We start from the raw sequence: 24,880 nt of genomic DNA on the forward strand, positions 1-24,880 counted from the left end.
TTGCAGTGTAAGTTTCTTATGGGAAAAACAAATGTTCTTGTGTCTCTTTTGACTGCAGGATGCTGTGCAGAAAGCAAGTGTTCTGGAACCATTTTCTCATGGCGTGCGGATTAGCCTTCCCTCCATCATAACTTGCTGGTGAGTTTAGCCAAGCCAATTTGTCTCTCTAGACTTGTGATATTCTCTGGAGTACATGATCTAAAGCAAATTGTCCTGCCTTCAGCTTTGAAATTCTACTTAATTAATTGTAGCTGAACACATTTTGTCTGTGCTATTTATTGTGTTCAGGATGGGGGGCCACAAAAATGAGCCATCAAACAGAAGCATGGTCCTGCCCTCCAGAAGTCATAGCCTTGTCAATAACAAGGGACCATTATGATACAGGGACAGGGCTGTGGTGAGATGTTTGCCCAGATGCTGAGAGCATATGTGGGAGCGGCTAACCCAGACTCCCAAAGGCAGGCGGCCCAAAGCTGGGACACCTGGGCCCACACAGGCTGGGCACGGAGTGCTGCTGTGTGGGAGTGTGAGCCGCGCTGAGCCAGCAAGCCTTCTCTGAGGCCAAGAAGCGGGAGGAAGCTTCTAAAAGACAATCTAAGATAAGGACTTGAATGAACAAAATAGAGCTTTTTTCATGCTTATTTTTCAAATTATGGGCAATCTAATAATCTGATAATAATCTGTGCAACAGACCGGTGGGGGGCAATGTAGGGAAGGAATAAAAGTCCAGAGCCCGGCAGGGCCAGGGCAGGAAGGGCCTTGATTGCCATGATACAAAACCACAAGTCAATATTTACCCATCAGGGAAGAGCTCCCATCTCCTCCTCCCACTCTAGTTATAACTTCCGGGAGTTACTTGCTGGCCGAGCAAGGCCAGGTGAAAGGAGACTCCCAGTGGAGAGTTTCGGAGCACCTGGCTGCAGGTGGCCTGATGATTTTGCTCCAAAAAGTAAAAATCCTCTGGGCTTTTCCAAATCTCCAGGGAATACAGGCCTGCGGGGAATGTGGGTAATTAGCAACGAAGTTGTGAAGTTAGCTGCACTGGGGGAAGCCTGGGTAGCAGTCCCCACCTGATACCTTGGCTTTGTGGAATTAGAGGGCACCCAGCAGCTCCCCCTCCGGCAAGGATCTGTTGATGCTGCTCATCAGACTCTCCCAAAGGCTATCAATTCTCTGAAAGAATGAAGGGTTGCTTTGCATTTGGTTTGGGTTCAGCAGATGAGGCCATTTGCATATAGGTAAATTTCCACATGTAAACACAAAGGTCTGGCAGGTCTTCAATTTATTAAATGTTAAGAAGATGGAAATCTAGAGTCTACCAGCACCCATCAGTGAAATCAACTAGTGAATTTCAAGATTTATATCAGAGGGGCGCCTGGGTGGCTCCGTGGGTTAAGCATCCGACTCTTGGTGTCCGCTCAAGTCATGATCTTGAGGTTTAGGAGTTTGAGCCCTGTCTCAGGCTCTGTGCTGACAGCAAGGAGCCTGCTTGGGATTCTCTCTCTTTCCATGTCTTCCTCTCTCTGCCTCTCGCTCTCTGTCTCTCTCAAATAAACATTAAAAAAAAAAATTTGTATCAGAAAACCAAGATCTGTGGTTATCTTAAGGGAAGAGGATACTCTTAGAAAGTATCCGATACCTTTAGAACCGAGAAAACATTTCAGAGAAGCCCAGACAAGCAAGCACTTGGCAGCAGCTCCCCTGGAAGGCTCCTCCCATCCCCTCTCGGGGAGGAGGCTCTGGTTCCCAGGCCTACTGCCCGCCTGCCTCGTTCTGCTCCTTGGAGCTGCTGCTCTCTGATCTTCACTGATGAGGAGACACTGCTGGCCTCTAGGGGACAGGGCTGAGAGACATTCCACAATGTCTGGGGCAGACCCGCGGGATGCTGTTCACTTTAACACTTACACATCACAACTTGGAGTTGCACGGGTATATTTAAATTAGGAGACAAGACATTTAAATTATGAGAAAAGAAATGTAGATCGTTGCCAAAATATTGAAGATCCCTGTGAAAACAGAAACCAGTTTCGAAAAGTCCAGTTTGGATATAATCTTTTCAGAATACCTGTGGGGATTAACGGTGGTAGTCTTTACCTTGAGGCATTAATTGTGTGTGTGTGTGTGTGTGTGTGTGTGTGTGTGTGTGTGTGATGGGTATACTTTCGGTGCTGAGGACTTTCAGTAGGTGGAGATGATTTAATACACAGAGCATGGTGAGGCTGCAGTTGGGACACTCACCGAGTGATGTCAATGCCCAAGGAAGATTACCAGGGATGCAGCTGGGTTCATGGACTGAATGAAAGAGTGTTGAGGGGTGCTGGGCTTCTCCCAGTGGAACTCACAGGGCCTTGCTTTGGGAAAACTATGTGGCATAAGGGTGGGGACCTCAGTGTCTCCTATGGGCAGCTCTGGAAATGCTGAAGATCTTTCCAATCCATTCTTAGCATGCATGAATATGGCCTGGATCGGAGGAAGCCATTGGAACTGAGAAGAAAGAGGGTAATGGGGAGATACCACCTCACGCCGGTCAGAGTGGCTAAAGTGAACAAATTAGGAGACTATGGATGCTGGTGAGGATGTGGAGAAACGGGCACCCTCCTACACTGTTGGTGGGAATGTAACCTGGTGCAGCCTCTCTTGTGTGGAGGTTCCTCAAGAAATGAACACTAGAATTCCCCTATGGCCCAGCAATAGCACAGCTAAGAATTTACCCAAGGGATACAGGAGTTCTGCTGCATAGGGGCACATGTACCCCAATGTTCATAGCAGCACTCTCAACAATAGCCAAATCATGGAAGGAGCCTAAGTGTCCATCAACGGACGAATGGATCAAGAAGATGTGGTTTATCTATACAATGGAATACTACATGGCAATGAGAAAGAATGAAATCTGGCCATTTGTAGCAACATGGATGGAACTCAAGGGTGTTATGCTAAGTGAAGTAAATCAGGCAGAGAAAGACAGATACTATAAGTTTTCACTCATATGTGGATCAGGAGAAACTTAACAAAAGACCATAGTGGAGGGGAAGGGGAAAAAATAGTTAAGGAGAGAGAGGGAGGCAAACCATAAGAGACTCTTAAATACTGAGAACAAACTGAGGGTTGATGGGTTTGGGGGAGAGGGGAAGGGGAGTGATGGGCATGGAGGAGTGCACTTGTTGGGATGAGCACTGGGTGTTATATGGAAACCAACTTGACAATAAACTATAAAAGAAAAAAGAAAGAGGGGCAAGGTGAGTAGGTATCTCAAATGGACTCACATAAGAGCCTGGGGAAACCCAAACTAAAGATTCCAGAGCCATCCTCCACTGCTCTCTCCACCTTCAGTGACCATCAAGGCATGGGGGTATGTACTGGGTGGAATGGTGGCCCCCAAAAGATATGGTACCTGCAAATGTGACCTTATTTGGAAAAAGGGTCTTGCGGATGTCATTAAGGATCTGGAGATGAAGTCATCCTGTGCTACTGTGATGGGCCCTATATCCGGTGACACATGTCTGTATAAGAGACACAAGAGGAGAAGACACAGAAGTGTAGACAGCCATGTGCAGGTCGGGGCAGAGACTGGAGTGATGCAGCCACAAGCTAAGGAATGTATGGAGCCCCGGAAAGCTGGAAGAGGCAAGGGACAATTCTCCTCTTGAGCCTTCAGAGGGAGCACGGCCTTGCCGACCTCTTGATTGCAGACCTCTGGCCTCCAGAACTGTGAAAGAATAAATTTCTGTTAACTTGGGCCACCCAGTTTGCAGTCCTTTGTAACAGCAGCCACAAGAAACTAATATGGAGTATGTCTGAGGACCAGGCACACCCAGGGCTCGACTTTGTAATGGAGTGTGGGAACCCTGAGCTGTCATCAAAGCCACCAGGTGCTAAAAGTGCTTTCCTGGGAGAAGCGAAGAGGGGTGATAGGAAGGATGTGAATTTTACTGTGAATTTTACGTAAGGGACAGGGACCAGCCAGTTAGGGACTCATCCTGAGGTCAGTGCTGTCCACAAGGCCGGGCTCAGTCTGGCAACATGGGCTTTGCTGAGCCAATGCCAGAAGTTGAAAGAGAGTGTCACTATAATGAGGACCTCAATGGGGGGATGGACTGACAGTGTCTAGGCATAAGGTGGAAGCAGCACTGAGAGTGGCCAAAAGTGCAGGGGACAGAGTGACATGTGGCTAGGGATTCACAGGTATACAGGTAGGGTGGGACCAGTGTCCACGCTTTGTAGTAAACACAGAGAACAGTGTCCCGTAGGCTACAGCCAGAACCCTGGCCCACTTGCAGGACCCAGGCCAACACGTGTGCAGGAAAAGTGCAATCCAAGTTGTGGCTGTGCTCCTAGAGATCCCAAGAGAGGTGGAGGTCATGACCACACATTGACACTTCAGCTTACCTGGCATAAAAAATGATAGCTGGGGTTGACACATGCTGGCTTGGGCTAAGCACTGGCATGTTCCCTGAAACCCTCTAATCCCCATTTTATGGACGAGGAAACCAAGGCTTAGGAAGCTTGAATGGCCTGCTGGTGCTCCCTTAACATGCCTCGGCTGCGATCCATGCCCGGGTCTGTCTGCCTGCAGAGCCCAAGGGCTCACACTGCCTCTCCCTGGGTGAGGAGTTCATTTTCCTGGCCACAGCAACTGCTCTTTGCAGCAAACCATTTTTTTCTCTTTCCCCACTTTGATAGGAATCTCTTCAACTCTATCTCATTACACACTTCCTTGCCTTATGAAACAGAGCATTGCAGATACAACTCTTGCCCAGATGGATGGCTCGGGCCTTTATCACTGGGCTGAGCGTGGTGAAGTGACACCTTGGGGGCTGTCTGTCCCAGCCCAGGCCTTCAAGTTTCAGCTTCTGTTCTTTTTGTCTTTCTGACCCCAGGCCTGACTGATGAACTTGAGTCTGTCTTTGCACCTGCCCCCCAGCAATTGCTCCCTCTTCCAACTCTGCTGTGTACCTGAAAACTAAATAGCCAGATTTGAATTCTGTCTGAATTAAGACTAAACAGCTTCTAATAGGAGCTCGGTGTCTCTGTCGGGCATAAGTTAACCTGAATTTGTCTCTCTGCATCCACTCTGCAACCATTTTGTTGGTGTAAATGATCTCCTCTTCCACCCTGATTCACTTTTAGAATGGTATCGTAACAACTGAAATTACTGGACTGGGGAATCTCTAATGAAATGAGATGTTGCTATAATCTCCATTGCCACTTGAGGAACCAGCCTTTCTATTAAGTGACTCTGAACCCTGTGACTTGCACCTGCTTTCAGGAGTTGAGAGGTCACCATCAGAGTCCAGTGGCTCTACAGCAAGAGTGTAAGAATGCTGTTCCCATTCCTCACTGAGGTCCCAGGGCAAGCAACCTGACGTCGATGCACGCCCTTCAAAGAAGCTGCCTGAAATATTTGTGTTGCCTTCTTCATGGGAAGAAATAGGATTCATGAGATCAAATCATAACCCATCATTTTATTGTAAAAGACAGCTATTGACATGAAAGTAAAGTCTCTGTTTACCTCACCGCTTAAGAACATTAAATGTTCCTTGTGACACAATATTGCCACCTGCTGACCAAAACAAAAACAGTGAAATTGTGCGCATAAAAAATATGTGCAGAGGGAGTGAGGAAAACCGGGTCCCTCTATGGCTCGTCACCCGAAACACGAACTCACAGGCTAATAATCCAGTTTTTAGTTCTCTGCCTTCCCTCTGGAGTTCCAGCCAGCCAGGGGCGCGGACGCCCGGTGTCTGCGCGGCTCTTTCAGGGTCCCCAGCCGCCCGGGAGCTACAATGGCGGCAGGCGCGCCACCGCTCTGAAGTGTAGCCTCAAGGAACCAGCACAAAGAAGCAGTTTGTGTGCTCAGCTCCCCCCAGGACCAGTTGGCGTGAGGGGACCTGGTGTGCAGTGGCCAATGGGATGAACTACATGGAGTTCTCTGATTGTCAGTTCCTGGGCCACATATCCATGGAACCAAGAAACATATCATGAAAGACAAAGGATGAGAAACAACTTCAGATTGAAGAAAACAAGAGATATGTCACCTAAATTTCGTGTGTGATCTGGATTAGATTCTTAATCTGAAAAATAAATATAAAGCATTTCAATAAAGGACATTATTGGAACAATAGGGCAACTTTTATTATGTACTAGATGAGATTGTGTCAAGGTTAAATTTTTGAATTTGATAACCTTACCAAGGTCATATAAGAAAGTGTTCTTTTTCTTAAGATATGCATGCTTAAGGATTCAAAGTTGAATTGTCACAGTGTCTATAACTTAACTTTGAATGGTTCAGGGAAAAAAGTATGTATTTGTATGTACTTATATAGACAATAAGAGAAGGAGAGAAGGGAGAAAATAAATGTGACTAAGTTGAAGAACTTTGATGAAGAGTATAGGGGTTTTCAATGTACTATTTATGCACCTTTTCTGTTGATTTGAACTTCTTTTTAAAGTTAAAATTATAAAATGTTTACATTGGAAAAATAAGAATAAGTTCGGACTATGTTTATAAAGCATAGTACTGTGTGCCAAGTACTATTCTAGGCTGTGGAGACAGAAAGCAAAGGCAGTTTTGTTTGTTTGTTTTCTTTCAAGGATCCCAACACATAGAGAAAAAAAAAATTATATAAGTCAGTAGATGTGAAATTTGTTGTAGAGAAAACTTTGTGTAGAGAAAATATTTTTGTGTGTCCCTGTGTAGTTGGGGGCACTCTAAATAAACTTTACTAAAACTTGAAAAAAAAAAAAAATATGTGCAGAATGTTAACAGCTATGCCACCCTTAAAGTGCATACAGATTACAGCAACTCATGTCCCAACCCAAAAAAGACTATGGTATTTTCCACCCTCACCCAGGCAAACTTCAGATTCCTCTTCCTTTCTTGACTTCTTCGGAAATATGCTTCCGTGTAAAATAAGAAGCCACAAGTTATTTATTTTTTAATTTACTTTAGCCCTTACAGTTAATAAATGAGAACTATAGAAAGAAAATAATAATGGAGTCACTATCTGGTGATAAGCGGAACTAGAGAATGCCTGGCTTGTGCTGAAGACAGGCCTGGTTTCGCAGTTCCCCTCTCCCGTGTATTAGCTGTGTAAACCTGAGCCTCAGTTCCTTCATCTGTAAAATGGAAATAAGAATACCTACTGCAGTGTGTAGTCCTGAAGAATAAATAGCATTTATATGGTTCATAGCACAAGTACTTTAGTATATGTTAATTTAGCCTTCTTTTATTCAAGAAACAATCATTTTGCTAACTATGCACCCATCCATCATAGTTCCTCTAGAACTCTCTTAAAAGAAATACAATTTTGAAGTATAAGTCCCATACAAGACTCTAAACTAAAAGGAAAACTCAGATGGTAGAATAGATTTTGGCCTTTCTTTTTAAATTTCATGGTTCTTGGACAATGATTTTTACTGAAAATGTATCAAAAAAATAAAATTCAGTGAAATAAGATTATACTCTTAAAAACATATATTTTATTTTTAAAGTGATGCCAAGACCTTGATCTGAAGAAACAGATAGTTAAAGAGATCTGAAGGCATGGGCTCCATGAGCCGTTAAAACCAGCAAGCCTCAAAGAGGGGATTAGTATGTGGATTTTCAAAACAAAAATGTTGTTTTCAGAGAGCCAAGATAACTTCCTAGTTATCTTTATCTGTTATCCTGACATGAGGTGCTCCTACTAAAAGTATTATAATTATTTATTTTAACTTAACACATCAATATAGTCCCTATTAATAGTGTACCAGTTAAGAAGGTAGATACTGGAGTCAAACTCATAGGCTCAGATGCCAGTCTTGAACAAGCTACCCAAATTCCTTCTACCTTCCTTGCAGGGTTCTCACTAAGGTTAAATAAGGCAATGCATGCAATTGCATCAGCTGGAACAGTGCTGAGCCCAGAGTGAGTGCTCAGAAATATTGTTTATATAAAGATATTTTGTAACAGGGAAGATGCCATTCTGAGATTACTTGGATGAAATAAGTTCCCAAATGAGAATGAGCTAATACTTGTAAAGTGCTCAGTATATATTAGCTATTGTCATATTAATAGCAGTATTATAATAAATAATAAATTTGAAGTAAAGAATCACTTCCCAGGCTTGTGCTAGATCCATAAAGGTCTGGAGGGGAGAAATGAAAATACACTATTGGAAGGTCTGTGTACTATATGTGAAGTGGTATTGTATCACTGGAAGAGAGACTGATAAATTAAATATATACTCTAATTCCTAACACAACCACTAACAAAAGAAAACAAAGAATCATAGTTAATCAGCGAATAAAGGACATAAATGGAATCACTAAAAATATCTAAGGAATCCAGGGGCACCTGAGTGGCTCAGTGAGCATCCAACTCTTGATTTCAGCTCAGGTCCTGATCCCAGAGTTGTGGGATCGAGCCCACATCAGCCTCTGTGCTGAGCCTGGAGCCTGTTTAAGATTCTCTCTCTCTCTCTCTCTCTCTCTCTCTCTCCCTCTCCCTCTCCCTGTCCCTCTCCATCTCTCTCTCTCTCTCCCTACCCCATCCCTCTCCCCAACTCATGCTCTCTCTCTCTCTCTAAACAATAAAATTAAAAAAAAATAATAAAGTATATAACGAGTCCAAAAGAAGGCAGGAAAAGATAAAAGAGAGAAAAACAAGTGGTAAAACTTAGAGAAGAAACAGTAAGATGGTCAATTTAAATAAACCTATATCAATAATCGTGTTACATGTAAATTGTCTAAGTAAGTGCAGAGACTGTCAGATTGCATCGGAAGGGAAGACCCAACTATATAGGGCCTTTCATAAATACACTTAAAATAGATAGTCACAGATGGGATAGAACTATGGGGAAAGCTAGACCATACCAATACCAATAAAAAAAAAAAAAGCTGTGTAGCTATATTAATATTAGATTATATTTCAGAGCAAAGAATATTACCAGGAATTTTTCTTAATAACAAAGGGGTCAGGTCATCAAGAGGATGTAAAAATCCTAAATGCTTATGTACCTATTAATAGAGATTCAAAATGCACAAAGCCAAAACTGACTGAACTTTAAGGAGTAATAAATCCGTAATTACAGTCTGAGATTTCAATTTGTCCCTCTCAATAACTGATAGGACAGCGAGTCAGCAAACCAGTAACGATATAGAAAGTTTGAACACTAGCAACCTACTTGACCTGACATTTATAGTACACCAACAACAGCAGAATAGACATTCTTTTCCAGTGCTCATGGAACATTTTCCAGAATAGACCATATTCTGGTCAACAAAATGAGACTCGAGTATAAAAAGATTCAAGCCATACAAATTATGTTTCCTGACCATAATGAAATTAAATTAGAAATCAGTAATTAAAAAGATTTATAAAATCCCAGGGATGTGGAAACAAAATAATATACTTTGACTAACCCATGAGTCCAGGAAGAAATCAAAAGGCAAAATAGAACTTAATGAAAATGAAAACACAAAATGTGTGGGATTCTGCTAAAGAAATACTTGAAAGGAATCTCATTCCACCAAATATTCAGAAAGAAGAAAGGTCTCAAAGAAAGGACTTCAGCTTTCATTTCAAGAAACCAGAAAAAGAAAAGCAAGTGAAATCCATAGAAAGGTGAAGGAGAAAATAATAATAAAGATAAGAATAAAAATTAATGAAAGAAAAAAATCTAGAAAAACAATAGAGAAAAATTGATGAAACCAGAAGCATTGAGTAGATCAATGAAATTGATAAATCTCTAGCCAAACTGATCAGAAGGAAAAGAGAAAAATCACAAATTACCAACATCAGGAATGAGAGAGGTAGCATTGCTACAGATCCTGCAGATAATGTAAAAAATAATAATGGGATAATACGAACAATTTTATGTCAAAAAACTTGACAACTTAGATGCAACGGACAAATTCCCTGAAAAAATACAAACTAACAAGACACACTCAAGAAGACATAGAGAACCTGAATAACCCTAAATCCACTAAAGAAATTAAATATGTAGTTAAAAATCTTCCTACAAAGAAACTTCCTGGCCTAGATGCATTAGTGAATTCTATCACACAAACACTTAAGGAAGAAATGATACCAAATCAACATCAAATCTTTCAGGAAATCCAAGATCTAAGTCTTCCCAACTCATTTTATGAAGCCAATATTACCCTGATTCCAAAAATAGACAAAGACTTTGTAAGAAAACTACAGAGAAAAAAGAGGAAGAAAGAAAGAAAGAAAGAAAGAAAGAAAGAAAGAAAGAAAGAAAGAAAGAAAGAAAAGAAAGAGGAAAGAAAAGAAAAACACTATAGATTAAAATCTATCATAAATACAGTTGTAAAAATTCTAAATAAAAGTTTAACCACTCAGATCCAACAATATATAAATCATGACCAAATGGGGTTTATCCCAGATGTGAAAGATGGGTTTAATATCCAAAAATCAATCAACATAATTCACTATATTAAGAAATTAATAAGGAAAAGCCATATAATCATCTCAATAGACCTAGAAAAAGCATTAACAAAAATCCAATATTTATTCCTGAGCTCTGGGTCACATGTTATGGCTGCAAAGTTTCCTTCCTCTCTGCTCCTGAGAACTACCTCCATTCCCACTCTATCTACCACCACCGTCACTCTTTCCTACTGTCCTCTCAGAGTCCTGGCCTCTCTCTCACTATCTGCCCCAGGTGCGCACAAGGGCTGAGGAAACTCTTCCCTTGAAGAAAGGAAGGAGAAAGACTGGGGAACGCCTGGCCATCTGACAGCCACGCGGTGCTCTTTAGTGGATGGGTGTCTTCCAATGGAAAGACACCATTTCTTAGTCAATTCTGTATCCCCAGAATCCAGCCCAGTGCCTGGCACATAGTAGGTGCTCAGTAAATGCTTATCAAATCAATGAATCACAGAGCACAAACTTTGCAATGTAAACTCAGTAAAGATAAAATAAAATGCATATTATACAAGTAGTGCATTGAGGATGCTCATTACCTGTATTCTAATCTCAAAGTCTAAACGGGTTCTCATTTCTTTAACAATGGAGACCTTGGTGTTAAAGCAATAGACAAGAGGTGGAAAACAAAAAGGCTATGTGCCTAAAGATGAGCTTAATCTCACCTTCTGAGTTCTGATTTTACCCTCCTCATTTACTCAAGACGACCACCAGCCCCTAAAGCCTTAGAAGGAACTTGTCTTTCCATTGTCACCAAAGTAGCAGGCATGATTGTCTGCTTGTCCCAGGCAAAGGGTGGTGCCAATAGAAGAGAGGAGAGCAGGGATGGAGATGAGGATAATTTTGGCTTTTCAGTGTCCAGGAACATGGTATCAAAGAAGACACTGCTGGTATGATAACAAAGCAGGTTTGGAAAAGCTTCCTCCAGGCTCTGCCCAGCTCCCTCACTCTGGCTCTGGCTCTGGCTCTGGCTGTGTTCTCTCCTTTGCTCCTCATGGAACTCACAGTCTAGTGAGAATGATGAACAATTACAATCCAGAATGATGGGTAACATCTTGGAGTGCGGCCAAGATGGTCAGGGCACAGCAGAGTTGGCAGGTGGAGTGGCTGGGAGGCTCTACCGAGCAGGGCAAGCTTCAGAAGAGATTGGAGCATGAGTGAGAATTAGCCAGTCATGGGATAAAGGTGTGGGGGGGGGGGCGGTTCTAGACTTAAAGGGTTATAACAGGAGGCAGGAGAGCACTGGCATACATACCCAAGGAATTCCCGGCAGTTTGGTGAGGCCCTTGAGGAAGACGCTATGTGGGGCAGGAGCTAAGGTCACCATGTCAAGGAATTTGTATCTCATGTCTTGGTGATAGAGAGACATTGACACGTGTTAAGAAAAGGAGTAACATCATTGGGGTGTGTCATGGAAGCATTCTGGCAGTGGTATGGGGGACAAAAGAGGGAAGACCAGGGATGAGAAGACTAGTGTAATCATCCAAGAGAGATAAATGAAGGACCAGCGAAGGCAGTAACAGGGAGGGATGGAAGGGGGAGGAGAGACTTGGGAAATGAGGGGGAATCTGACAGACTTTGGACAATGATGAGCTCTAAGAGAGTGAGAGAGAAAAGTGGGCAAAGGTAGTTTTCAAATTTCTGACATGAGCCATTTCAAACTTGATGGTGCCATCATATTTTAGAGGAGTATGGTTGGGGAGCACATGGACTTCATAAGTGGTGAGTCTGATTTTGTCACAGAGTTTAATATCTGAGGAATGACCAGGTGCAGGTGCCCAGTAGGCAGTAGGATCTGCTGTCTAGCTCAGGAGAGATCCAGGCTGGTGAGAGATATATAACACCTGATATCTGTACAAGGTTCCCAGGAAGCAGACCCTGAGATGAGAATTCATGTGCAAGTGGTTTGATCATGGACGTGCTCCCAGAAGACACCTGTAAGGGAGTGGCAAGTAGGACAGGAAAAGGTAGGAAGCCAAGGGCATTGGTTTCCCAGGGCTGCCATAGCAAAGTGCTGCCATCTGGGTGACTTGTGCAACAGAGATGTATTATCTCATATTTCCAGAGGCTGGAAGCCCAAGGTCTTGGCAGGTTGGTTCCTTCTGGGGACTGTGAGGGAGAATCTGTTCCATGACTCTCTCACAGCTTCTGGTAGTTTGCCAGCAATCTTTGGTCTTCCTTGGCTTGTAGATGCTTCACCCCAATCTCTGCCCTCACATTCCTTTGGCATTCTGCATATGTGTATGTCTTTGTGTCCAAACCTCCACTTTTTACAAGGATGCAAATCACACTGGATTGGGGCCCACCCTCCTCCAGTATAACCTCATCTTAATCAAATCTGTAGCTACTGTATGTCTGAATAAGGTCACATTCTAAGGTCCTGGAGGTCAGAACTTTAATATGTGAACTGGATGGTGGGTGCAGGGGAGGCATAATTCAACCTGTAACACAAAGCAAGGGGGATATCTCAGGCAGAAGACTCTCCAAGGCTCAGCTTCAACCTCAGCCTCAGGGGAACCATGGGCATAAGGAGTTCCTGACAGTTGTCCCAACCTGAGCTGGGTGTTCATGCTCCTCATACAGATAGTCAGTGGCTCATGGTCTTGAGACTATGGAGGATGGGAGGGGAACTCCTGAGTGCTTCCAGTGCTTTGTCTTTGGGTCCTTAAACAATAATAAAAAAAATATTTTTAGGGTGTCCAAGAGGATCAAGAAGCATGACATTGTCTGCTACAATAATCATCAAGAGAAAAGACAATCACAGTTTGCCAAAGGAATGGCTAAATGTCAAAGACTCATATTCCAGATGCAGGAAGAACAAGAGGGACAAGGAGTAGAGTAAGTGGAGTGAAGGAGCCAAGAATTTGGGTGATGAAAGCAAGCACTCTATCCTTACAGTGATTTTGGTTCCCAATCCAAAAATCGAGACAGCTGGTCAACTAGATGTGGTTGGAGACAAAAGGATATTTTAGAAATCAGGACTGAAAAATCTGAAAATATCTATGATTGTCAGATCTGGGCTTCGCAGGTGCTGGGAACTTGCTGATGGAGCCCACGAACCAAGATGAAGAACGCGAAGCCTCCTATTCCCATATGCTGATGTCATTTCATGATGGTCAACAATGTAAGGATGCACATTTTCTGAGGTTTGGATTCCAGCTACTGGGAGTTTGAATGATAAACAGCACTGACTAGTCTGGTGGTGATAAAACTTAGACATATTTAAAATAACAATAAAATAAAACCAAAAAGACCTGATTTGAAAAACATCATCTGAGATTAGAAATTGATTTGATGTGTGAACACACTCATCACATTTCCAGGTCTGACCAACACATTTCTAATCAAATCACATTATCTCTGTACTTAAAAAAATATCTTCAAAGACAGAACCACCCAGGAGATCAAAGTTGCAAGAACAAGCATTATTTTTACATACTTAGAAAAAAAAAAAAAAAAGATATGTGCTTCTCAGTGCCTGGATGGCTCAGTCATTTAAGTGTCTGACTCTTGGTTTTGACTCAGGTCATAATCTCATGGTTCATGAGATCAAGCCTCACGACAGGTTCCACGCTGACAGTTGGGAGCCTGTTTGGGATTCTCTGTATTTCTCCCCCGCTTTCTCTCTCTCTCCCTCCATCCCTCCCTCCCCTGCTCTCTCTCTCTCTCTCAATGAATGAATGAATAAGATGTGTGCTTCCCAGAATGATTTGCTAACTAAGTAATTATCCAAGGGATACCATCCTCATCCTAACCATTAGTCTGAGAGGGGGAAGGGTCCCAGGGGACACCAGGGAGTTGCTGCCTCAGGAAGGGATATCAAATGCTGGATTGGTAGAAACAATGGTTGTCCAATGCAGAATTTGTGAGTAGAGACGTCCCCTTAGAGACAGACTGAAAGGGCATATGGGTCTAGAAGAGCAGCTCAATGGACATCTCTCATAGCAGATGGTTTATAAGGGGCTACCTTCATGGTTCTTGTACCTAATAAGAAATAAAAAAACAACAACAACAAAAAAAAAACCACCCTGAAATATTGCTGGCAGTTACTATTTAAGGATTTACTTGTTAAGTTGCTAAGGAAGTTACAGAAACAGATGGACCATACTACTTAGGAGATGCAATCTTAAGAGTTCCTGGGGGTTATGGGACTCCATTTCCATCCCTCCCTCACTCCATCTGGACTTTGATGTGGGCTGTGGCAAAAATACCACCACTTCCCTGCAGAACTGCAGAGTTTAAAATATGGCAATTTCATGCAGTTCCACTGATGATATACCTCAGTGAGTGTCTTAGATTTCATACTTGCCTGCAGACCTTGCCTTTCAAATCCTTTCATGGTGGCTGGCAAGTGAACCTTTATTAAGTGAATAGAAGAAAGTATGAACTAGTAAACAAGCAGTTGGCATTTTTGAGCATCTGTATACACCAAACTCGGGGTTAGATGCTTATGTACGTAATTTCACTTAATCTTCATGATAATCCTGAATTGATGATTGGAGAGGTGTCTTCAAGAAACTATGGCTCTATTTGGGGAAATAAAGCAAAAAAGAGAAAAATTAAATGATAAAAACAAAAGGGTCCAACAATATAAAACGTTCATTTATTCATTCAATAAACAAGATATTGTGTTAGGTGCCTGCTACATGCCATGCACCATCCTGGGTGCTGGAGAACTAATGGTAAGGAGCTTACATTCTTTTTTTTTTTAATGTTTATTTATTTTTGAGAAAGAGAGAGACAGAGCATGAGTGGGGGAGTGGCAGAGAGAGAGGGAGACACAGAATCCAAAGCAGGATCCAGGCTCTGAGCTGTCAGCACAGAGCCCAACTTGGGGCTCAAACTTGTGAACCATGAGATCATGAAACGAGCTGAAGTCAGATGCTTAACTGACTGAGCCACCCAGGTGCACGCAGGAGCTTATGTTCTACTGCAGGAGAGACCTGATGAAGAGGTAAACAGAGAACGTATGTGGGGACAAGTTAGATAGTAAAAAGTGCTCTGGAGAACCCAAGGCCACTAGAGTATAATGTCAAATGAACTGCCATAAAGAGGAAGGGGATGAGGTGGCATAAGGCTGGGCCATCAGGAGGGAATCCCCACAGGAAGAGGACTTGAGTTTGTTCTCGAAGGTTGAGTAAGGTTTAATTCAAAGTCACAAGGTTAGTAGCAGAGCTGAGATTTGAGTCCAGGCAGTGTGATTTGTAGAGTAATACTTTTAACCAGGGGTTGGCAAGCTATGGCCCATGGGCCAAATTTGTTCCACTGTCTGTTTTTGAAAATACAATTTTTTTGAGAGTGAAAGAGAGGGCAAAAGTGAGTGAGGGGCAGAGAGAGAGAGAGGGAATCCCAGGAGAGATGTGGATGGGGGAATGGGAGTGAGAGAGAGGCAGGCCTCGAGCACACCTGATCTGGGGCTGGAGCTTACCCACTGTGGAACTCGAACTCATGAAACGACCTGAGCCAAAGTCAGATGCTTAACGACTGAGCCACCCAAGTACCCCTGAAAATACAATTTTACTGGAATATAACCAGGCCCATTTGTATTGACTATGGCTACTTTTATGCCACAAAGGTAGAGAGACCATGTCCCATAAAGCCTAAAATATTTACTATCTGTCCTTTACAGAAAAGTTGGTTGACCCTTAATCTTAACCATCTCACCATAGTGCTCCTATGGGCTAGGTGGACAGTAGGGATACAATGGTAAACTAAATGGACCCTCCTTTGAAGGAAATCACAGTCCAGTTAAAATTCAGATCCTCTATAGTATGTCCTGCTGTCACTGAGTAATATAAAAATAATAATTAACAAAACAAAATGCAGCAATAATAAGAATAATTGTAGCAAACATTAATTGAAGGTTCACAGTGTGCCAGGTACAGTCCATAGTTCTTTACACATATGAAGTCACTGAATCCTCCCAACAGAGAGGATCCTGTGAAACAGGCATTGTTATTATTCTCACTGTGTGCAGGAGGCAATTCAAGTACAGAGTTTAACAGCATTACTCACTGAAAGTTGGGATCATAAAGACACAAGCAGACCTTCTGGACAAGAAGAAGAATTCAGGGAGGCAAGAAAGACAAGCACCAAATTATGGCAATGTAGGCTTCAACCTCCACAATAATTGGTTAGGGCAATATTTCCCTGGTCAATTGTAATTAGAAATGTAGAAGATACATTTTACTGAAGGACCTAATCATTAGAAGAAATCTATTCTGACAAAGTCTTTAGCGGTAAATCTCACCAGGAAGTACTCTACTTCATCATCAAACCTTAATTTCTCATAAAAGGGAACCTAAGCAGAGTCTTGTGCAGGAGAATGCCAACATCTCTGAAATCACTGTTGTGGACAAAACTTTTGCTTTAGAATAGCAACTCACATCAATAGGTGCTCAATAAATGCTTCTGGAATCGAAGAATATTTCTAAAGTACAAAGGCTGACTGTTCTTCTAACCATTCATTTCCTGTACCATCTCAAATGGCCCAGGTTGTTCCTGTACCATTTCAAAATGAGGAGAAGGGGAGGAGCTTATCTCTATTCAAGTGCCAAGTACTATGCTAGGTGATCCACACCCCCAACATACTACCAGGTTTAATACAAATTTTAAAATTATGAGGATTTTTGCTTCTGTCCAGGGGCCAGATTCACCCTCTTACCTTAAGCAACTAGGTAAATGGACAAAATATATGAAACGATGTCTTTTAGCCATTAAACAATAGGTACTACAGGGCAGTTATCACTGAGAGAGTGTAAACAAAGGAGTGAGTCTTTTGAGTATTCTAGTTTGGGACTTAGAATAAGTTTACAGGCTGCAATGCAGTAAAGATGGCCCCAAATAGAGTCTAGAAGTCATACTGAGTTGAGAAGACTGAATTCAGAGTACAGGGAGGCAAAAATGGATAAAATTTACAGAGATAATGCTGGAGAAGACACAGATAGAGAGAGAGACAGAGAGAGAACACTTCAAAGTTCTTCAGACGGATCTTCTTATATCTTTGGTTGTGTTGCACTGATCTCCACATGCATGTAAGGAAACCAATGAGAAGTGGGGGAAATCATTGGAATAGGGTAGATGGAATAATTCCAAGAATTCTAACAAATCCTAGGTGACTAGATTAGTTGACTAGATTAGCTCATGTACACTAGCCCAATTGAGAAAAACTCCAAGTACATGGAACACTAGGTAGTTATCATAGGGTGTTCCTCCATAGTGGGGTCAAATAAATTCTAGATTAAAGACTATTCTAACCACCCCTTCCTAATTAATCCTAAATCAAGTTTTAAAAGGATTAAACTGTTCCCAAGTGATTTAACTGCATCCCAGAACAAAGCCCAACAATATTTAAAGAATATCTCAATATATCCAGTATCTAAGAATCTAAAATTCTCAAAATCCAGCATCTAATAAATTACCAGGCTCAGGGAGCCTGGATGACTCAGTCAGTAAAGTGGTCAACTCTTCATTTCAGCTTAGATCATGATCCTGTGGTTCATGGGTTCAAGCCCTGCATTGGGCTTTGCGCTGACAGTACAGAGCCTGCTTGGGGGATTCTTTCTCTCTCCCTCTCTGCCCTCCTCCCTTCCCTATCTATCTCAAAATAAGTAAATAAACTTTTAAGAAAAGAAAGAGATTATAGATCCACGAACTTAAAAATAAGTTACCAGGCATGGAAAGAAGGAAAATACAACCCATAACGAGAAAAAAAAAGAACAACTATTAAGTGAAACATAAACAGAAATAGCATAGATGATAGAACTGAATTAACAGATATGAGTGGTACATGAGCTATTAAAAATAAAATCCATGTTTAAAAAGTTAGAGGAAAACATGAACATAACAAGGAGAGAGATGAGAGATACAAAAAAGATCCAAATGGAATTTTTTAAGTGAATTTATTTATTTTGAGAGAGAGAGAGGCATCAAGTGTGCATGTGAGTGGGGAAGGGGCAGAGAGAGAGGGACAGAGGGAATCCCAAGCAGGCTCTGCGGAGCCCAAGAGGGGGCTGGAACTCACCAACCGTGAGATCGTGACCTGAGCTGAGATCAGGAGTCAGATGCTTAACCAACTGAACCACCCAGGTGCCACTCAAAGGGGATTTCTAATGTAAAAAAAATGCATAGTGTGAAAATAAAAATACACTAGGTGAGATTAGCAGATCAGACATGGAAGAAAAAAATATTTGAAAACGGAACAATTGAAACCATACAAAATGAAAAAGAGAGAGGAATAAAACTTGAAAAACAAAGAGTCTAAGAACAGAGTATCAGTAATCTGTAAAGCAATATAAATTGACCTATAAATTGAAGTTCCAAAAGAAGAGAGAGAATTATGTCCACCCTCCCCAATTTATATGTTCAAGCCTTATCCCCAGCACCTCAGAATGTGACATTATTTAGAGATAGTTTCTTTAAAGAGTAATTAAGTTAAAATGAGGTCATTAGGGTGAGCCATACTCCAATATGACTGGTGTCCTTACAGAAGAAGAGAAATTTTGGACACAGACATGCATATAGAGAAAACTACATGAAGATTCAGGGAGAAGACATTCATTTACAAACCAAGGTGAGAGGTCTCAGAAGAAAACAACCCTGCCAACACCATGATCTTAGACTTTTAGCCTCCCAAACTGTGGGAAAATAAATTTCTGTTATTTAAGCCACACAGTCTGTGGTACTTGTTATGGTAGCTCTACAAAACTAATACAGAAAGGGAAACAGAAAAAATGGAAAAATAATAGCTGAAAACATTTTCCAAATTTTCTGAAAACTATAAAACCACAAATCTAAGAATCCCAACAACCTCAGGTAGAAGAAACAAGGAAACCACACCAAGGTACATAATAATCAAACTATTGAAATCCAGTGATAAAGAGAAAATCTTAAAAGCACCTAGAGGACTTTACTTTTGGCCAAGATGGAGCAACAGAGATTGTATTTAGTCTTTCACCTGAAAAAACAGCTGTCATTAGGCAATGAAGGATAGTGATCCCTGAGAAACTGGAAACAAACAAGGTGAGTCCTATAATTGCCCCAGTGTACTGCTTCAAGAAAGTCTTCAGGCCACAGTGGGGAAATCCAAGATGGAACTCAATGAATTTCATAAATAAGACAAAGCTGATACCAAACCACAGACATTGCAAGTAAAGAAAAATATAGACAAATCTCTAATGAACATAGATGCAAAAATGCTTAGCAAAACAAATCTAGCAATATACAAAAGAAAGAAAATACATCATAACCAAGTAGAGTTTATTCCAAAAAGAAATCAATGCAATTTACCAGAATAACTGACTAAAAATGAAAACCCATAGGATCCTACCAATAGATGAATTAAAATAATTTGACAAAATACAACACCGATTCATGATTTTTCAAAACTTAAAAAAACTAAAAGTATAAGAAAATCTCCTCAATCTAATAATAAACATCTATGAAGAAATCTAGCAAATCATACTTAATGGTGAAACACTGTAAATCTAAGATTGGAAAGAGATCAAGGATATTTTTTATCACTGCTATTCAACCTTGTATTTCAGATGCCAGTCAGTTCAATAAGGCAAAAAAAAAGAAAAAAAAGAAAAAAAAGAAATGACATACAGATTGGAAATGAAGCAACAGTCTTTATTCACAGAAGACATAATTTTTGATGCAGAAAGTTCTTAGGAATCTAGAAAAAAGTTACTAGTTAAAAAGTGAATTTAGCAAGATCACAGTATACAAAAGAATATAGAAAAATTATTTACATTACTAAATAAAATCATAACTAAAATTATTAAAAATGCTATATGCAAATAACATTAAAATATTAAATTCTTTGTTCTAAATTTTATAAAACATGTACAAGTCATGTACACTGAAAATCACAAACCATTTTTGAGAGAAATTAAAGAAGGATAGATATACCATGTTCATGGGTCAGAAGATTTAACATTGTTAAAATGTCAATTATCCCCAAATTTTGATATATTAATTCAACAAAATTTCAGTCAAAATCCTAGTAGGCTTTTGTGGAAATTGACAAGCTTGTTCTAGAGTATGTATGAAAATGCAAAGGAGTGAGCCTATGCAAAGCAATTTTAAAACAGAAGAATATTTGAGTTACATTAGCTGATTTCAAGGTGTGTTATAAATCTACAGCTATGATTGAAAGTGGTATTGATGTAGATAGGTATATAGATCCTAAAACAGACTAGAGAATTCAGAAATAGTCTTATACATGCATGGCCATTTGGTTTCTGGCAAAGAAGCCAAAGCAATTCAATGGGGAAAGAAGAATCTTTTCCACAAACGGGGCTGAAATAGTTGGCTACCCATATGTAAAAGAAGAAAAGAAAAATGAGTATTGACCCTTATCATACACTACATATAAAAATTAACCCTGAATGGATCCTATGACCTAAGGGTAAGAAAAGCTTCAAAGCTTTCAGAAGAGAACACAGGAAAAATTTTAGTGACCTGGGTTGGAGAAAGATTTCTTACCTTGGACATAAGAAACATGAACTATAGAAGAGATCAATAATAAATTAGACTTCATCAAAATTAACAACTTCAATTCTTCAAAACACATTGTTTAAAAATGAAAAGACAGAACACAGAATGGGAGAAAATATTTGCAAATCATGTATCTGATAAAAAACTGTATCCAGAATATAAATAAAACAGTTTTACCACTCAATATTAAGAAAAGGAACTAGTCAATATAAAAAAAAATAGGCAACAATATTTGAACAGACACTATACCAAAGAAGATACATAAATGGCCACCAAGCACATAAAGTATTACCAGAAAAACATGCCAAAACTACAAAAAGTTACTACTCCAAACACATTAGAATGGCTAAAATTTTAAAAAGCAGATAACACCAAATGTTGGTGATGTGGAGCAACTGGCACTCTCATATGTTGCTGGTGAGAATGTAAACTGGTATCACCATTTTGGAGAACAGATTGACCATTTTCTATGAAGTTAAACATACACCTGCCATATGGCCAGCACTTTTACCCTCAGGTGCTTTGCCCAAAGACCTATATACAAACGCCTATACTAGCTTTATTCATAATGGCCACACACTGGAATTGAATGTGCATCAACTTGTAAACAGACAAATATATTACAGAATATTTATAAAACAGAAAACTACTGGGGCGCCTGGGTGGCTTAGTTGGTTAAGTGTCTGACTTTGGCTTAGGTCATGATCTCGCGGTTCGTGGGTTCGAGCCCCGCATCGGGCTCTGTGCTGACAGCCAGCTCAGAGCCTGGAGCCTGTTTCAGTCTGTGACTCCCTCTCTCTCTGACCCTCCCCTGCTCATGCTGTCTCTCTCTCTCTCCTAGAAATAAATAAAACATTTTAAAAAAACAGAAAACTACTTAGCAATAAAAAGGAATGAACCATTTTATTTTATTTTTACTTCAGGTTTAGTCAACTGAGGCAGTGGGAGGGGAGAAGAAAAAGAAACCTGTAACTGGTTGTGACAGTTAATTATAAACAACACCATACTCGGACCAGCCAGGAAGGAACTCTTGATAATAGCAACAACATGGGTGAATTTCAAAAGCATTATGCAAAGTTGGGGGAAAAAAGAGTAGACATAAAGATTGTAACTGTATGTTTCCATGTGTATGAAGTTCTGGAAATGGTAAAATTGTAATAATAGGAAACAGATCACTGGCTTCCAGTGGCTGAGGTGGAAGGGGAGTATTGACTGCTAAGGGGAATGAGGAGAGAAAGTCCAGGAGAGAGAGAGAGAGAGAGAGAGAGAGAGAGAGAGAGAGAGAATATCCCAAGCAGGCTCAGCACTGTTGGCACGGAGCCCTAGGCAGGGCTCCAACTCACAAACTGTGAGATCATGACCCAAGCCAAAGTTGAAACCCATAGTTGGCTACTTAACTGATTGAGCCATCCAGGTGCACCTTAGTTAGTTAGTTATTCATATTTTTAAATGTTTATTTTTGAGAGAAAGACAGGCACAGAGCACGAGTTGGGGAGGGGCAGAGAGACAGGGTGCCACAGAATCAGAAGCAGGTTCCAGGCTCTGAGCTGTCAGCACAGAGCCTGATACAGGGCTCCAACTCACGGACCTTGAGATCATGACCTGAGCCAAAGTCAGATGCTTAACCAACTGAGCCACCAGGTGCCCCTAATTATTTTTTTAAGTAACCACTACACCCAACGTGGGACTCAAACTCATAATCCCAAGGTCAGGACTCTCATGGCTCTTCTGAGTGAGCCAGCCAGGTGCCCCAGAAGAAACTTTTTAAGGTGATTATGTTCCATATTTTTACTGCAGTGGTGGTTACACAATTATATATATAAAACACAACTCATCAAATTGAACACTTAAAATTGGTAAGTTTTTGTTGTATGTAAATTTTACCTTTGTAAAAGCGACCTTGCCCCAAAATGAAGTGTGTGTCATCCCCAGTCCACAGCTCAAGAAACAGAGGCTTATAGCAGGTAAGGAACAGGCCAAAGTCACAGAACTAGCAGATAGTGGATCTAGGTTTCAAGCCCAGGTGTCCATTTGAGTCCATAGCTCATCATTTTTCTTCTACGTCTTGCTTCCTTCCTGGCTATTCATTGTATAAGTGATTATTAAAAGGTCATATTAAAAGCACCTAAAAACTAGCAGAACAAGACCTGTATCATGAAGGTCCCTTGCCCAACAGAGTATGGTAGTCTTCCCCTTCTGATTCTTTGAAGCCCTACCCTCGCCTGGCTTCGTCTGGAGGCTGTGGACCTGCGCAGGGTGTGTGCTCCTCCCTCTGGGAATGTCGGGGTTCTCAAAGGCCCTTATTCTGGAATCTCGCTGGCATTGCCATGCCCACACTGCCTGCCTCGCCCTCCACCTTCTCTTCAAATCCAAGTCTCAGCCTCCTTTACCCCAGCCTCGAACTCACCCCATCCCATGTTCGGCATTTACACTTGTATTCACCATCTCCACGTGATCTTGTTCTTACTGATCCTGTTATTTCACCTGCAGGCCTATGGAGGCCCTAAGGAAGCCAGGAGTGTTGTGGAAGGCTGTTGATTGAGTCTGCATGTCCCCGGCTCCCACCTTACGTGCCCAAGGCAGCATCTTTGACACCCTGAAGCTGCAAGTTGGATTTGAATCTTCTCAGCTCAATTTGGTTCAGGTGAGCAAACATTTACTGAGTGCCCACTCTGTCTCAGGCCTGTGAAGGTGCTGTTACCCACCAGTGCCGTGGGCTCGGTAACAGGGATGTGAGTAAGGCCCAGACCATGACAGCAGATGGTGTGCTCTCCAGGGTGAGCCGGGGTGTGATGGAGGGTAGTGTGGGGAGCGAGGTGTCTTCACGGAGGAGGTGATCCCTGTGTTGGGTTTGAGTGGCAAGAGGAGATGTAAAAATGCCTGGGAATATCCGCACAAAGGCATGGAAGCCACACAAGGGTGGGCTCCTGATGCAAGAATCAGGACGTGGGTGGGGCGTCTGGGTGGCTGAGTCGGTTAGCGTTGGTTTCAGTTCAGGCCATGATCTCATAGTTTGTGAGTTCGAGCCCTGCATTGCGCCCTGTGTTGACAGCTTGGAGCCTGCTTGGGATTTTCCACCTCCCTTTCTCTCTCTGCCCCTCCTCAGATCTATGTGTTTAAGTTACAAATAAGCTTAATTTTAAAAACGTTAAAAAAAGGGGGGGGGGTCAGGAGCCCGGTGTGCTCCTGGGGACAGACTCTGACCCAAGTATGAGATGCAAACTGATGAAGTGAGCATTTGTGAGTCTTTGACTCTGTGTTAGGCACTTGTAATCACTTGATGTGTAGTAGGTCACTTAATCCTCACAATCCTATCAGGTAGTAAGTACCATTATTATGCCCGTTTTACAGATGAGAAAACAGAGACCTAGAGAGGGTAAGTAATATGCCCACAATTTGTTTTTAAGATGTGGCCCCAGGAAGTCTGACTCAAGAGCCCAACTTTGCTCCTCTTGTCCCAGAAATATTGGAAGGACTTCAGTTGTTTTTTTTTTTAACTTATTTATTTTGAGACAGAAACAATGTCAGGGGAGGGGGAGAGAGAGAGGGAGAGAGAGGATCCTGAGCAGATGCTGTGCTGTCAGTACAGAGCCTGATGTGGTGCTTGAACTCACAAAACTCTGAGATCATCACCTGAGCTGAAACCAAGAGTCAGACACTTAACCCACTCAGCCACCCAGGTGCCCCAGGACTTCCATTTTTTAAATGCCTCCAAATAGAAGTAGGCCTCTCAGAGGGAGCAATTAGAGTGTAGGTAAAAATTTTAAATGAGGGAGAAAAATCAGTCTCAAAATACCAAGAGGAGAGGTATTCCCCCCAGAAAAACAGCAAGGATTTATAGACCTCTTAGTATCTGGACTAGAGGGTTATTATCTGTATAAGATTGTAATTTACAAACATCATAAAGTAGAAATGCATTCATGACACTTTAAGGCAATGCTGCTCTGATTG

At 41.5% G+C, this 24,880-nt stretch overlaps 1 protein-coding gene and 1 long non-coding RNA gene across 2 annotated transcripts in view; both read left to right on the forward strand.

Moving 5' to 3' along the window:
* Positions 1–23,563, forward strand: part of LOC144218389 (uncharacterized) — a 145,012-nt gene extending 121,449 nt beyond the window's left edge. Inside the window, exons 3-4 of the long non-coding RNA XR_013331145.1 lie at positions 59–138; positions 23,420–23,563. This is a non-coding gene — a long non-coding RNA (uncharacterized LOC144218389). The remainder of the gene's footprint in view (positions 1–58; positions 139–23,419) is intronic.
* Positions 1–24,880, forward strand: part of ZNF706 (zinc finger protein 706) — a 239,429-nt gene that overhangs the window by 122,276 nt on the left and 92,273 nt on the right. The gene's annotated exons all lie outside the window — the stretch shown is intronic.

This window comes from Crocuta crocuta, unplaced genomic scaffold (genome assembly GCF_008692635.1).
Source record: "Crocuta crocuta isolate KB4526 unplaced genomic scaffold, BGI_CrCroc_1.0 scaffold39, whole genome shotgun sequence".
Classification (NCBI taxonomy): domain Eukaryota; kingdom Metazoa; phylum Chordata; class Mammalia; order Carnivora; family Hyaenidae; genus Crocuta; species Crocuta crocuta.